Source organism: Schistocerca nitens, chromosome 5 (genome assembly GCF_023898315.1).
Source record: "Schistocerca nitens isolate TAMUIC-IGC-003100 chromosome 5, iqSchNite1.1, whole genome shotgun sequence".
NCBI classification, from domain to species: domain Eukaryota; kingdom Metazoa; phylum Arthropoda; class Insecta; order Orthoptera; family Acrididae; genus Schistocerca; species Schistocerca nitens.
Window position 1 is genome coordinate 412300765 of NC_064618.1, and position 14423 is coordinate 412315187.

A 14423-nucleotide genomic window follows, 5' to 3' on the forward strand; every position below is an offset into this window, starting at 1 on the left:
ACCTGGCCCCCCGCGGCCGTCGAGGTGACCAGCTCTTCACCCGTTTCGTTCCCCCTCTTTTCTGACTAGCGATGGCTTTGTTGCATTGGAACATAAGAGGTATTCGATCTAAGCGGGAGGAATTACAACTGCTCCTCCGCCTGCACTGTCCGCTCGTCCTTGGTCTCCAGGAAACCAAGTTGCGCCCAACTGACTGTATTGCTTTTACCCACTATACCTCGGAGCGGTCTGACCTCACCCCTGTGGACGGTATTCCATCTCATGATGGGGTAATGTTGCTCGTTCGGGACGATGTCTATTACCATTCCCTCCCATTGACCACCCCACTCCAAGCAATAGCTGTCCGTATTACTCTTTCTGCCTTTACTTTTTCTGTTTGTACCGTCTACACTCCATCGTCATCCGCAGTTAGTCGGGCTGATATGATGCACCTGATTGTTCAGCTTCCTCCGCCGTTTTTATTGTTTGGCGACTTCAATGCCCATCATCCCCTTTGGGGCTCTCCTGCATCCTGTCAGAGAGGCTCCCTCTTGGCGGATGTCTTCAACCATCTCAATCTTGTTTGCCTCAATACTGGCGCCCCGACTTTCCTCTCGGACTCTACTCATACCTACTCCCACTTGGACCTCTCGATCTGTTCTACCACTCTTGCCCGTCGGTTCGAGTGGTATGTCCTTTCTGACACCTATTCGAGCGCCCACTTCCCCTGTGTCGTTCGTCTCCTGCACCACACCCCATCCCCACGTCCTTCGAGCTGGAACATACCGAAAGCTGACTGGGAACTTTCACTCCTCCCTGGCGACCTTTCCGGACCACGATTTTCTCAGTTGTGACAGTCAGGTCGAATACCTCACGGCTGTTATCATCAATGCTGCCGAACGTTCCATTCCTCGTACTGCCTCTTCTTCACGTCGCGTTTCCGTCCCCTGGTGGAATGAGGCTTGTCGAGACGCTATCCGTGCTCGACGACGTGCTTTACGCACCTTTCGCCGCCATCCTACGTTGGCGAATTGTATTGGATACAGACGACTCCGAGCGCAATGCCGTAGAGTCATCAAAGACAGCCAAAAAGCTTGTTGGGCCTCTTTCACCAGCTCCTTTAACAGTTTTACTCCCTCTTCTGTCGTCTGGGGTGGCCTGCGCCGGCTGTCTGGCATTAAGGCCCACTCCTCGGTACCTGGCCTGACTTCAGGTGATGAGGTCCTTGTTGATCCTGTGGATATCTCCAACGCCCGCTTTTTCGCGGAGGTTTTAAGCTCCGCCCATTACCACCCTGCCTTCCTTCCCAGGAAAGAGGCAGAAGAGGCTCGGCGACCTTCCTTCCACTCGCTGAATATAATGCCCCCTTTACTATGCGGGAACTCGAACGTGCACTTGCACTGTCCCGGTCCTCTGCTCCGGGGCCAGATACCATTCACGTTCAGATGCTGGCACACCTTTCTCCGGCAGGCAAAAGCTTCCTTCTTCGTACCTACAATCGCGTCTGGACCGCAGGTCAAGTCCCCATGCGTTGGCGTGACGCCGTCGTTGTTCCTATACCCAAACCCGGGAAGGATAGACACCTGCCTCCTAGTTACCGCCCAATTTCTCTTACAAGCTGTGTCTGTAAGGTGATGTAGCGCATGGTTAACGCTCGGTTAGTTTGGATTCTTGAATCTCGACGGCTACTTACCAATGTTCAATGCGGCTTTTGTCGCCGCCGCTCCGCTGTTGACCACCTTGTGACCTTGTCGACATTCATCATGAACAACTTTTTGCGAAAGCGCCAAACGGTCGCCGTGTTCTTCGATTTGAAGAAGGCTTATGGTACCTGTTGGAGAGGAGGTATCCTCCGCACTATGCACAGGTGGGGTCTACGCGGTCGCCTGCCCCTTTTTATTGATTCCTTAACAGATCGACAGTTTAGGGTACGTGTGGGTTCCGTATTGTCCGACGTCTTCCTCCAGGAGAACGGAGTGCCTCAGGGCTCCGTTTGAGCGTAGCCCTTTTTGCCATAACGATCAATCCAATTATGGATTGCATTCCACCTAATGTCTCAGGCTCTCTTTTTGTCGATGACTTCTCGATCTACTGCAGTGCCCAGAGAACATGCCTCCTGGAGCGCTGCCTTCAGCGTTGTCTAGACAGCCTATACTCATGGAGTGTAGCAAATGGCTTCCGGTTCTATGAAGAGAAGACGGTTTGCATCAACTTTTGGCGATATAAAGCGTTCCTTCCGCCATCCTTACATCTCGGTCCCGTTGTTCTCCCATTCGTGGAAACAACTAAGTTTCTAGGGCTCACAGTGGACAGGAAACTTTGTTGGTCTCCGCATGTCTCTTATTTGGCTGCCTGTTGTATTCGTTCCCTTAATGTCCTCAGAGTTCTTAGTGGTTCATCTTGGGGAGCGGATCGCACTGTCCTGCTTCGCTTGTATCGGTCCATAGTCCGATCAAAGCTGGATTATGGGAGCCTCGTCTGCTCGGCCATCCCTCTTACGCCGTCTCAACTCCATCCACCATAGGGGGTTACGTCTTGCGACCGGAGCTTTCTACACTAGTCCCGTCGAGAGTCTTTATGCTGAAGCTGCCGAATTACCATTGACCTACCGGCGCGACGTACTGCTTTGTCGGTATGCCTGCTGGCTGTTGTCAATGCCCGACCACCCCTCTTATCAGTCCTTCTTCGCCGATTCTCTCGACCGTCAGTATGGGTTGTATGTGTCTGCCCTGCTGCCCTCTGGAGTCCGCTTTCGTCGCCTGCTTCGACAATTGGATTTTGAACTCCCTACCACCTTCAGAGAGGGTGAGAGCCCGACACCACCTTGGCTCCAGGCTCCGGTTCATGTTTATCTTGACCTCAACTCGCTCTCGAAGGAGGGTACTCCGGCTGCAGTGTATTGCTCACGCTTTGTCGAACTTCGTGCGCGACTTGCCAGTCACACCTTTATTTACACTGATGGCTCCAAAACTGACGATGGTGTCGGCTGTGCCTTTGTCGTCGGGGCCGTCACCTTTAAATACCGGCTCCTCGACCAGTGTTCCAGCTTTACGGCCGAGCTTTTTGCTCTCCATCAGGCCGTTCAGTATGCCCGCCGCCACCGCCATTCATCGTATGTACTCTGTTCTGATTCACTCAGTGCTCTTCAGAGCCTTGGAGCTCCATATCCGGTCCATCCCTCGGTGCAACGGATCCAGCAGTCCCTCCGTTCTTTCGCTGATGATGGCTCTCCTGTCAGCTTTCTGTGGGTTCCTGGCCATGTAGGAGTGCCTGGGAATGAGGCTGCTGATGCTGCAGCCAAGGCTGCAGTCCTCCTGCCTTGGCCAGCCTCCCATTGTGTCCCGTCATCTGATGTTAATGGGGTTGTTTGTAAGAGGCTTGTGTCCTTGTGGTGGGATACTTGGTCCTCACTTCAAGGAAACAAGCTCTGGGCAGTAAAACCGTTCCCAACTGCTTGGACAACCTCCTCCCGACCATCTCGGCGAGAAGAGGTCCTTCTGACCAGGTTGCGGATTGGGCATTGCCGGTTTAGCCACCGCTACCAGCTCTCCGGTGACCCAGCCCTGCAGTGCCCTTGTGGTCAAGCATTAACAGTGCGCCATGTTTTATTGTCGTGTCCCCGCTTTAGTCAATCTCGTGTTGTCCTGTCCCTGCCATCTACTTTACAGGATATTTTAGCGGATGACGCTCGAGCAGCTGCTGGTGTTCTTCGTTTCATTACTTTGACTGGATTGTCCAAAGACATCTAACTCTTTCACTTATTTTATCTGCATCTTTGTAAGAACTTTCTGGTGTCCCCCCCCCCCTTGAGTTTTACTAGATTCTATGTGCTCTAACAATTGTGACTGGGCGCTAATGACCTCAGTAGTTGAGCGCCCTTAAACCCAAAACAAAACAAAACAAAAAAAAAATGGCGTACCCTGTATCTAAGGTAAGACAGATCAAACTGATTTGGCTTTTCGGTCTTTCTGTAATCGACTATATTGTTAACTATAAATTGAGAATTTCTTCGCCCTTTTTGGGGAACGCCTCACCGATTACCGGCAGCGAAAATGTGGATCTATTCCAGAAATTGAATGTGGTGAAACAAAATTAGTGGTCAGTAACGAGGACAAAATTTTGGAGTACAGTCCCTTTGGACAATATTTGGACATCAGTCAAACCTGAAAGGAAGCTTCTGCTCTGGAGCTAAATGTTGGTTTCGATGAAACTACATGGCTTATTAAAACTGTATGCTAGGATCTTTGCTACAGCAGTCAATCTCAATAGCTATAGGAAAGCGAACCTATGGAATGTCTCAAAGCTTCAGAATGTCGATACTCATAAGTCTATCTCAGAAGGAATGGTCAGTATTCAGAGATATTACAGGAACGTTGATTTGAAACAAACTTAATATTGACGCTTGCCATATTCCGAGTAGTTTGCGAACTAAACACATTTAATGTACTTTATTTTTCGGCTAGTGGCTCGCACGTATTTGTCTGACCCGCCCAACGTTTTATTCTAGCCCTCGTACTTACCTGTTTGCTTTCAGTCTCTTTGCGCGGGATGTTTTTCTGCCATTAAACTAGTCCGTTGTACGCGCAGATGAGATGCTTGGTCGCTTCATGGACGCTGCTGCCCTCATTAGGGAACGTGCAGAGACACTCAGACAAGCAACACTTGTTCCTCCAAGAGTACACAGATGCACTGAAATTGAGACTGTCGGACGTTAGAACATTTATTGAGAACTGTAAACCGCTTCGATGTGGTATTTACGATATGCTTAGAGGTGAATGTGTTAAAAATACATAGTTTAACTGATACTTGTAAAACACGTGTTGTAATGTTTACTTGTACAGTATCAAATAATACAGTAAATAAATAAAAGTGTACATTAATAGTGTTCTGTCTTGGAAACTATTCAGAATAGGGCACATGTCCATATGAAGTGGTTTTATTCCCCTTCCAAATGCTCTTTCCTCTCATATCCTTGAGCACTGACCATTCCTCGTGGGACACCCTACATATATCACGTTTCCAAAGTCCGTAGCGGGATTCCTACATACTTTGCTTTATTATCGCACTTGGGGATAGAGACGCAGTTATCATCCACCTGTGAGCTATTTATTATCGCACTGATTCTTGTTTAGAGCGAACATTTAGTTTTGAAGCAAACCCCTAACTACTTCACAACCCGAGGTGTGTGCAGTTGGGGAAATCCCTGCGGATAAGAACCTGAGCCTTTGCGGGGTATACCTGCAGATGTGTGCTGTAATAATTAATTTATGGCGTAAAATTGGACAATGTCAATATTAAGATTTTCGTGTATTTACATTACATGCGCTCGATAATGGTGATTGTTGCTGTTGTTGTAAGCCACTATTATTACCCATGTGTTGTGTCCTGGAGAGGGTAGATGCGTTGTTGACATATGCACCGACGAAATGGAGTGACATGCTTTTTTTATTTTACTTATTTTTTTCACAATTGACACGTGCATCTTGTTTCCCTCGTACCAAGAGCTGCCTGACGTCTGAGTCATTCTTGTTTTGATTGCATTAACAACAGATCACTCATGAAATTACCGGTAGGTGCTACAAGGCTCTTCTAGGATAATCCAGCCATTGGAATCTTCGCTTCGTCGTCTCACTTCCCCTTGTTTATCACATGCGACACAAACTGTGTTCAGTATGACATCAGTTAATTTATATCAACATTCCTCTTATTACACTGAGCACCTAACGGAGATGGACATTATGATGTATGAACCTGCGAATGATACATGTCCTCCTCCTCCTCCTCCTCCTTCTTCTTCTTCTCCTCCTCCTCCTCGTTGAAGCCTGGTTTCCATAGGACAATGAGGTACGTTTCGACTCTTTACGACGGTCTTCTGTTTCTTTTTAGCCCAGAGAGGTTTCATGTTTTGGATGCGAGGAAGCTTCGTCTCCTCTGTCGACTTCGGCTTGCTGGTTCCTGTGTTCATTTTGCTGGGAGGGGACCCTGGTAATACTCCTTGTAGAGTGATCAGTCGGAATCGAAACCGGTCTCATATGGTTTCTAATGGAATTTAAAGTTACCCCACGCCTGATTTCACAGTGGTGATAAATTTGTACTTGGAGTCTCCCCTTCTTCCTGTCGTGATGAAGATCCTATTCGTGAGTCTGCAGAGATTCGTGCGGGTCGAATGTCCACAGATCAGACTCCTTGTGCTCGTAGATGTGACTGTCTTCTTGGAGATAGCACAGTTCACTGTTTGTAATCCTATATGTGCTATCTGTTTCCCTTATTGGTCCTAGCATTCTGCTTAGTATTTTCCGTTCCCTCAACTCTAGTTTCCTGGGTTGACCTCCCTGTTCATCAAGAGGCATCCAGAGCCGTAGAATACGGAATCTTGACTACTTAGTTGTAATGTTCGACTTTAAGGTTCTTGGAAAGATACCCGGAGACATAAATGCTCTCCAACTTGGCACATTCAGTATCTACTGCCAAGAGCTGTCATTTGCTGTAATTCACTCTCCTAAATATTTAAGTTAGAGACTTAACAAATGCTGGTGCCTTCCAATGGAAGTACAGATAAACCTCCTTTTGTGTTATTTAGAACACGGTTTTTTGTCTACTGACACCTTCAAACCAATCTTAGCAGCTATGCTCTAGAGCAGTGGCTCCCACCTTTTTCTGGTCACGGCACTCTATACGGTGTAGCAAGTTCCTGAGATAAGAGATGACTCAGCAGCAATACGCTAGACAGCCTCTGTCTACCGTCACAGCTTTTCTTCACCAGTCAGTTGTTTGTAGACATGCAGTGCATGTTGTGACATATTTTGAGGATGAGTTTTAGTTGCACACGTTCAAACGTCCCCTTTGAAAAATTATACATGACTGTGCTTATCCTGACACACAATATTTTTTAGCGCAACGCAATCTGACTTTCAAAAATATCTACAAAATAATGGCCCTGACTAACATTAACCTATACCTTTCACAAATCACTTACTTCACAAAAATCTTCGTTACTCGAACTACTGCAATACAGCGAGCGCCACTACTGCCAGCTAAATAAAAGATTCTAACTACTGAAGGCATTAACTACTGACAGACATCGTTAGCAAATGAAAGATTTTAATAGAGAACAAACAATGTATTTACCTTAATAGTCATCAAAAGTTATAATATATATAGCAGTTCATGACATCCAGTCTTACAAATATCAAAACTCCGCCATTTCTCTCCCCACATCCACCACTGCTGGCGGCTCACCTCTAACTGCGCAACGCTACGCGCTGTTCACATCCAGCTGCCCAACACTACAATGGCAGACAACAATGCAAACTAGCCACAGACTGCACACAGCACAGCCAGTGATTTTCATACAGAGCGCTATGTGGCGTTACCAATAAGAAAACCTAAATAGCCTACTTACATAGCCCCCATGCTTCCCACAAAAAATTTTACAAATTGTTTTGGGCAGTGGCCAATACAGATTTGAAAAAAATTTTCATAATTACAATAACAAAGATATCAAATGCATACACTTATTGATACAATGTTGGTCAAAAGCTAAAATTTTCTCACAGTCCATAAAGACAGTCCTGATCGTTCATCACAGTAGAATAGCAGTGTTTTTCTCAAAGTCTGAGCAGTAAAAGAAAATGCACACGGAAGTAGTGGATTTCCATGCAGTCTTGAAGAAGTAGTGTTGTCCTTCTAACGGAAAGACAGTGCTGACCCTTGACATGCAGATAGCTAATGGGCCACAACAGAGCAAACCCACAGCAGAGTCAGTCGAAGTTGAAGAATATTGGTAGGTAGGTCATCACAGAGCAGACCCACTGTAGTCCTGGTAGAGTGTATGGTATTGGTGGGCCATCAAAGATGCAGACGCACTGTAGTCCTTGTAGAGACGGCCAGCAACAATCTGTTGCGACTGTGCAGGTGCACAATCACCATCGAAGAGTCTTGCGGACAATATAGCAAGTCCATAAACCACCACTTGTGCACTCACAAAAAATTTTTTTGAAATGTCCTTAGAACCAGCAATGCTGTTATCTAGTCCCTTGCTGAATTATCAACACACGTGCAAGCACTAACAGTCCCAACTTCTCACATACTGTGCATATATTATGACCAACAGAAACGTGTGCAGTGAAATGATACTTAATTTGAAGAACTGGTAACAATTACAATTTGATAACATAAAAATACAATAACAAAGGGACAAAATACATCATTAAAGAACGTAACAATACAGATAACATTTGTAGTAACACAGGCTTTACAAAAGAATAGAAATAAACATATACACCAGTGAAATGATAATTAAATGAACACCCTAGCTGCAAGCAGGCGTTGATACACTTCGTTGGGGACATGTTGAAAATGTGTGCCCCGACCGGGACTCGAACCCGGGACCTCCTGCTTACATGGCAGACGCTCTATCCATCTGAGCCACCGCGGGCACAGAGGATAGCGCGTCTGCAGGGACTTATCCCTTGCACGCTCCCCGTGAGATCCACATTCCCAACATGTCCACAACACTACTTTCGTAGTGCGCCTATTAGATGTTTGCCCATCATACTCATTACTCGTGGCAGAGTAATCTACCAAGTCCCGTACGAGTTCGGGCATAGCGTGTGCGTTCGCACACAAGAAGGTCAAAGGCTGGGAACCCATATTTATTTTAACTATATATGACCATGCAGCTTTACTAGAATTGAAATGATAATTAAATGAACACCCTAGCTGCAAGCAGGCGTTGATACACTTCGTTGGGGACATGTTGAAAATGTGTGCCCCGACCGGGACTCGAACCCGGGACCTCCTGCTTACATGGCAGACGCTCTATCCATCTGAGCCACCGCGGGCACAGAGGATAGCGCGTCTGCAGGGACTTATCCCTTGCACGCTCCCCGTGAGATCCACATTCCCAACATGTCCACAACACTACTTTCGTAGTGCGCCTATTAGATGTTTGCCCATCATACTCATTACTCGTGGCAGAGTAATCTACCAAGTCCCGTACGAGTTCGGGCATAGCGTGTGCGTTCGCACACAAGAAGGTCAAAGGCTGGGAACCCATATTTATTTTAACTATATATGACCATGCAGCTTTACTAGAATTGAAATGATAATTAAATGAACACCCTAGCTGCAAGCAGGCGTTGATACACTTCGTTGGGGACATGTTGAAAATGTGTGCCCCGACCGGGACTCGAACCCGGGACCTCCTGCTTACATGGCAGACGCTCTATCCATCTGAGCCACCGCGGGCACAGAGGATAGCGCGTCTGCAGGGACTTATCCCTTGCACGCTCCCCGTGAGATCCACATTCCCAACATGTCCACAACACTACTTTCGTAGTGCGCCTATTAGATGTTTGCCCATCATACTCATTACTCGTGGCAGAGTAATCTACCAAGTCCCGTACGAGTTCGGGCATAGCGTGTGCGTTCGCACACAAGAAGGTCAAAGGCTGGGAACCCATATTTATTTTAACTATATATGACCATGCAGCTTTACTAGAATTGAAATGATAATTAAATGAACACCCTAGCTGCAAGCAGGCGTTGATACACTTCGTTGGGGACATGTTGAAAATGTGTGCCCCGACCGGGACTCGAACCCGGGACCTCCTGCTTACATGGCAGACGCTCTATCCATCTGAGCCACCGCGGGCACAGAGGATAGCGCGTCTGCAGGGACTTATCCCTTGCACGCTCCCCGTGAGATCCACATTCCCAACATGTCCACAACACTACTTTCGTAGTGCGCCTATTAGATGTTTGCCCATCATACTCATTACTCGTGGCAGAGTAATCTACCAAGTCCCGTACGAGTTCGGGCATAGCGTGTGCGTTCGCACACAAGAAGGTCAAAGGCTGGGAACCCATATTTATTTTAACTATATATGACCATGCAGCTTTACTAGGTTTGAAATGATAATTAAATGAACACCCTAGCTGCAAGCAGGCGTTGATACACTTCGTTGGGGACATGTTGAAAATGTGTGCCCCGACCGGGACTCGAACCCGGGACCTCCTGCTTACATGGCAGACGCTCTATCCATCTGAGCCACCGCGGGCACAGAGGATAGCGCGTCTGCAGGGACTTATCCCTTGCACGCTCCCCGTGAGATCCACATTCCCAACATGTCCACAACACTACTTTCGTAGTGCGCCTATTAGATGTTTGCCCATCATACTCATTACTCGTGGCAGAGTAATCTACCAAGTCCCGTACGAGTTCGGGCATAGCGTGTGCGTTCGCACACAAGAAGGTCAAAGGCTGGGAACCCATATTTATTTTAACTATATATGACCATGCAGCTTTACTAGAATTGAAATGATAATTAAATGAACACCCTAGCTGCAAGCAGGCGTTGATACACTTCGTTGGGGACATGTTGAAAATGTGTGCCCCGACCGGGACTCGAACCCGGGACCTCCTGCTTACATGGCAGACGCTCTATCCATCTGAGCCACCGCGGGCACAGAGGATAGCGCGTCTGCAGGGACTTATCCCTTGCACGCTCCCCGTGAGATCCACATTCCCAACATGTCCACAACACTACTTTCGTAGTGCGCCTATTAGATGTTTGCCCATCATACTCATTACTCGTGGCAGAGTAATCTACCAAGTCCCGTACGAGTTCGGGCATAGCGTGTGCGTTCGCACACAAGAAGGTCAAAGGCTGGGAACCCATATTTATTTTAACTATATATGACCATGCAGCTTTACTAGAATTGAAATGATAATTAAATGAACACCCTAGCTGCAAGCAGGCGTTGATACACTTCGTTGGGGACATGTTGAAAATGTGTGCCCCGACCGGGACTCGAACCCGGGACCTCCTGCTTACATGGCAGACGCTCTATCCATCTGAGCCACCGCGGGCACAGAGGATAGCGCGTCTGCAGGGACTTATCCCTTGCACGCTCCCCGTGAGATCCACATTCCCAACATGTCCACAACACTACTTTCGTAGTGCGCCTATTAGATGTTTGCCCATCATACTCATTACTCGTGGCAGAGTAATCTACCAAGTCCCGTACGAGTTCGGGCATAGCGTGTGCGTTCGCACACAAGAAGGTCAAAGGCTGGGAACCCATATTTATTTTAACTATATATGACCATGCAGCTTTACTAGAATTGAAATGATAATTAAATGAACACCCTAGCTGCAAGCAGGCGTTGATACACTTCGTTGGGGACATGTTGAAAATGTGTGCCCCGACCGGGACTCGAACCCGGGACCTCCTGCTTACATGGCAGACGCTCTATCCATCTGAGCCACCGCGGGCACAGAGGATAGCGCGTCTGCAGGGACTTATCCCTTGCACGCTCCCCGTGAGATCCACATTCCCAACATGTCCACAACACTACTTTCGTAGTGCGCCTATTAGATGTTTGCCCATCATACTCATTACTCGTGGCAGAGTAATCTACCAAGTCCCGTACGAGTTCGGGCATAGCGTGTGCGTTCGCACACAAGAAGGTCAAAGGCTGGGAACCCATATTTATTTTAACTATATATGACCATGCAGCTTTACTAGAATTGAAATGATAATTAAATGAACACCCTAGCTGCAAGCAGGCGTTGATACACTTCGTTGGGGACATGTTGAAAATGTGTGCCCCGACCGGGACTCGAACCCGGGACCTCCTGCTTACATGGCAGACGCTCTATCCATCTGAGCCACCGCGGGCACAGAGGATAGCGCGTCTGCAGGGACTTATCCCTTGCACGCTCCCCGTGAGATCCACATTCCCAACATGTCCACAACACTACTTTCGTAGTGCGCCTATTAGATGTTTGCCCATCATACTCATTACTCGTGGCAGAGTAATCTACCAAGTCCCGTACGAGTTCGGGCATAGCGTGTGCGTTCGCACACAAGAAGGTCAAAGGCTGGGAACCCATATTTATTTTAACTATATATGACCATGCAGCTTTACTAGGTTTGAAATGATAATTAAATGAACACCCTAGCTGCAAGCAGGCGTTGATACACTTCGTTGGGGACATGTTGAAAATGTGTGCCCCGACCGGGACTCGAACCCGGGACCTCCTGCTTACATGGCAGACGCTCTATCCATCTGAGCCACCGCGGGCACAGAGGATAGCGCGTCTGCAGGGACTTATCCCTTGCACGCTCCCCGTGAGATCCACATTCCCAACATGTCCACAACACTACTTTCGTAGTGCGCCTATTAGATGTTTGCCCATCATACTCATTACTCGTGGCAGAGTAATCTACCAAGTCCCGTACGAGTTCGGGCATAGCGTGTGCGTTCGCACACAAGAAGGTCAAAGGCTGGGAACCCATATTTATTTTAACTATATATGACCATGCAGCTTTACTAGAATTGAAATGATAATTAAATGAACACCCTAGCTGCAAGCAGGCGTTGATACACTTCGTTGGGGACATGTTGAAAATGTGTGCCCCGACCGGGACTCGAACCCGGGACCTCCTGCTTACATGGCAGACGCTCTATCCATCTGAGCCACCGCGGGCACAGAGGATAGCGCGTCTGCAGGGACTTATCCCTTGCACGCTCCCCGTGAGATCCACATTCCCAACATGTCCACAACACTACTTTCGTAGTGCGCCTATTAGATGTTTGCCCATCATACTCATTACTCGTGGCAGAGTAATCTACCAAGTCCCGTACGAGTTCGGGCATAGCGTGTGCGTTCGCACACAAGAAGGTCAAAGGCTGGGAACCCATATTTATTTTAACTATATATGACCATGCAGCTTTACTAGAATTGAAATGATAATTAAATGAACACCCTAGCTGCAAGCAGGCGTTGATACACTTCGTTGGGGACATGTTGAAAATGTGTGCCCCGACCGGGACTCGAACCCGGGACCTCCTGCTTACATGGCAGACGCTCTATCCATCTGAGCCACCGCGGGCACAGAGGATAGCGCGTCTGCAGGGACTTATCCCTTGCACGCTCCCCGTGAGATCCACATTCCCAACATGTCCACAACACTACTTTCGTAGTGCGCCTATTAGATGTTTGCCCATCATACTCATTACTCGTGGCAGAGTAATCTACCAAGTCCCGTACGAGTTCGGGCATAGCGTGTGCGTTCGCACACAAGAAGGTCAAAGGCTGGGAACCCATATTTATTTTAACTATATATGACCATGCAGCTTTACTAGAATTGAAATGATAATTAAATGAACACCCTAGCTGCAAGCAGGCGTTGATACACTTCGTTGGGGACATGTTGAAAATGTGTGCCCCGACCGGGACTCGAACCCGGGACCTCCTGCTTACATGGCAGACGCTCTATCCATCTGAGCCACCGCGGGCACAGAGGATAGCGCGTCTGCAGGGACTTATCCCTTGCACGCTCCCCGTGAGATCCACATTCCCAACATGTCCACAACACTACTTTCGTAGTGCGCCTATTAGATGTTTGCCCATCATACTCATTACTCGTGGCAGAGTAATCTACCAAGTCCCGTACGAGTTCGGGCATAGCGTGTGCGTTCGCACACAAGAAGGTCAAAGGCTGGGAACCCATATTTATTTTAACTATATATGACCATGCAGCTTTACTAGAATTGAAATGATAATTAAATGAACACCCTAGCTGCAAGCAGGCGTTGATACACTTCGTTGGGGACATGTTGAAAATGTGTGCCCCGACCGGGACTCGAACCCGGGACCTCCTGCTTACATGGCAGACGCTCTATCCATCTGAGCCACCGCGGGCACAGAGGATAGCGCGTCTGCAGGGACTTATCCCTTGCACGCTCCCCGTGAGATCCACATTCCCAACATGTCCACAACACTACTTTCGTAGTGCGCCTATTAGATGTTTGCCCATCATACTCATTACTCGTGGCAGAGTAATCTACCAAGTCCCGTACGAGTTCGGGCATAGCGTGTGCGTTCGCACACAAGAAGGTCAAAGGCTGGGAACCCATATTTATTTTAACTATATATGACCATGCAGCTTTACTAGAATTGAAATGATAATTAAATGAACACCCTAGCTGCAAGCAGGCGTTGATACACTTCGTTGGGGACATGTTGAAAATGTGTGCCCCGACCGGGACTCGAACCCGGGACCTCCTGCTTACATGGCAGACGCTCTATCCATCTGAGCCACCGCGGGCACAGAGGATAGCGCGTCTGCAGGGACTTATCCCTTGCACGCTCCCCGTGAGATCCACATTCCCAACATGTCCACAACACTACTTTCGTAGTGCGCCTATTAGATGTTTGCCCATCATACTCATTACTCGTGGCAGAGTAATCTACCAAGTCCCGTACGAGTTCGGGCATAGCGTGTGCGTTCGCACACAAGAAGGTCAAAGGCTGGGAACCCATATTTATTTTAACTATATATGACCATGCAGCTTTACTAGAATTGAAATGATAATTAAATGAACACCCTAGCTGCAAGCAGGCGTTGATACACTTCGTTGGGGACATGTT

General features: G+C 47.9%; 1 protein-coding gene and 15 non-coding genes across 16 annotated transcripts in view; 1 reads left to right on the top strand and 15 right to left on the bottom strand.

The window, feature by feature from the left end:
• Positions 1 to 14423, top strand: part of LOC126260867 (max dimerization protein 1-like) — a 715242-nt gene that overhangs the window by 250053 nt on the left and 450766 nt on the right. The window lies entirely within an intron of this gene.
• Positions 8343 to 8417, bottom strand: Trnat-ugu (transfer RNA threonine (anticodon UGU)). Its single transcript has one exon. It is a non-coding gene; the product is annotated as a tRNA-Thr (tRNA).
• Positions 8749 to 8823, bottom strand: Trnat-ugu (transfer RNA threonine (anticodon UGU)). Its single transcript has one exon. It is a non-coding gene; the product is annotated as a tRNA-Thr (tRNA).
• On the bottom strand, positions 9155 to 9229 carry Trnat-ugu (transfer RNA threonine (anticodon UGU)). Its single transcript has one exon. It is a non-coding gene; the product is annotated as a tRNA-Thr (tRNA).
• On the bottom strand, positions 9561 to 9635 carry Trnat-ugu (transfer RNA threonine (anticodon UGU)). Its single transcript has one exon. It is a non-coding gene; the product is annotated as a tRNA-Thr (tRNA).
• Positions 9967 to 10041, bottom strand: Trnat-ugu (transfer RNA threonine (anticodon UGU)). The gene has a single exon. It is a non-coding gene; the product is annotated as a tRNA-Thr (tRNA).
• Positions 10373 to 10447, bottom strand: Trnat-ugu (transfer RNA threonine (anticodon UGU)). The gene has a single exon. It is a non-coding gene; the product is annotated as a tRNA-Thr (tRNA).
• Trnat-ugu (transfer RNA threonine (anticodon UGU)) lies at positions 10779 to 10853 on the bottom strand. Its single transcript has one exon. It is a non-coding gene; the product is annotated as a tRNA-Thr (tRNA).
• Trnat-ugu (transfer RNA threonine (anticodon UGU)) lies at positions 11185 to 11259 on the bottom strand. The gene has a single exon. It is a non-coding gene; the product is annotated as a tRNA-Thr (tRNA).
• Trnat-ugu (transfer RNA threonine (anticodon UGU)) lies at positions 11591 to 11665 on the bottom strand. Its single transcript has one exon. It is a non-coding gene; the product is annotated as a tRNA-Thr (tRNA).
• Positions 11997 to 12071, bottom strand: Trnat-ugu (transfer RNA threonine (anticodon UGU)). Its single transcript has one exon. It is a non-coding gene; the product is annotated as a tRNA-Thr (tRNA).
• Trnat-ugu (transfer RNA threonine (anticodon UGU)) lies at positions 12403 to 12477 on the bottom strand. Its single transcript has one exon. It is a non-coding gene; the product is annotated as a tRNA-Thr (tRNA).
• Trnat-ugu (transfer RNA threonine (anticodon UGU)) lies at positions 12809 to 12883 on the bottom strand. The gene has a single exon. It is a non-coding gene; the product is annotated as a tRNA-Thr (tRNA).
• Trnat-ugu (transfer RNA threonine (anticodon UGU)) lies at positions 13215 to 13289 on the bottom strand. Its single transcript has one exon. It is a non-coding gene; the product is annotated as a tRNA-Thr (tRNA).
• Trnat-ugu (transfer RNA threonine (anticodon UGU)) lies at positions 13621 to 13695 on the bottom strand. Its single transcript has one exon. It is a non-coding gene; the product is annotated as a tRNA-Thr (tRNA).
• Trnat-ugu (transfer RNA threonine (anticodon UGU)) lies at positions 14027 to 14101 on the bottom strand. The gene has a single exon. It is a non-coding gene; the product is annotated as a tRNA-Thr (tRNA).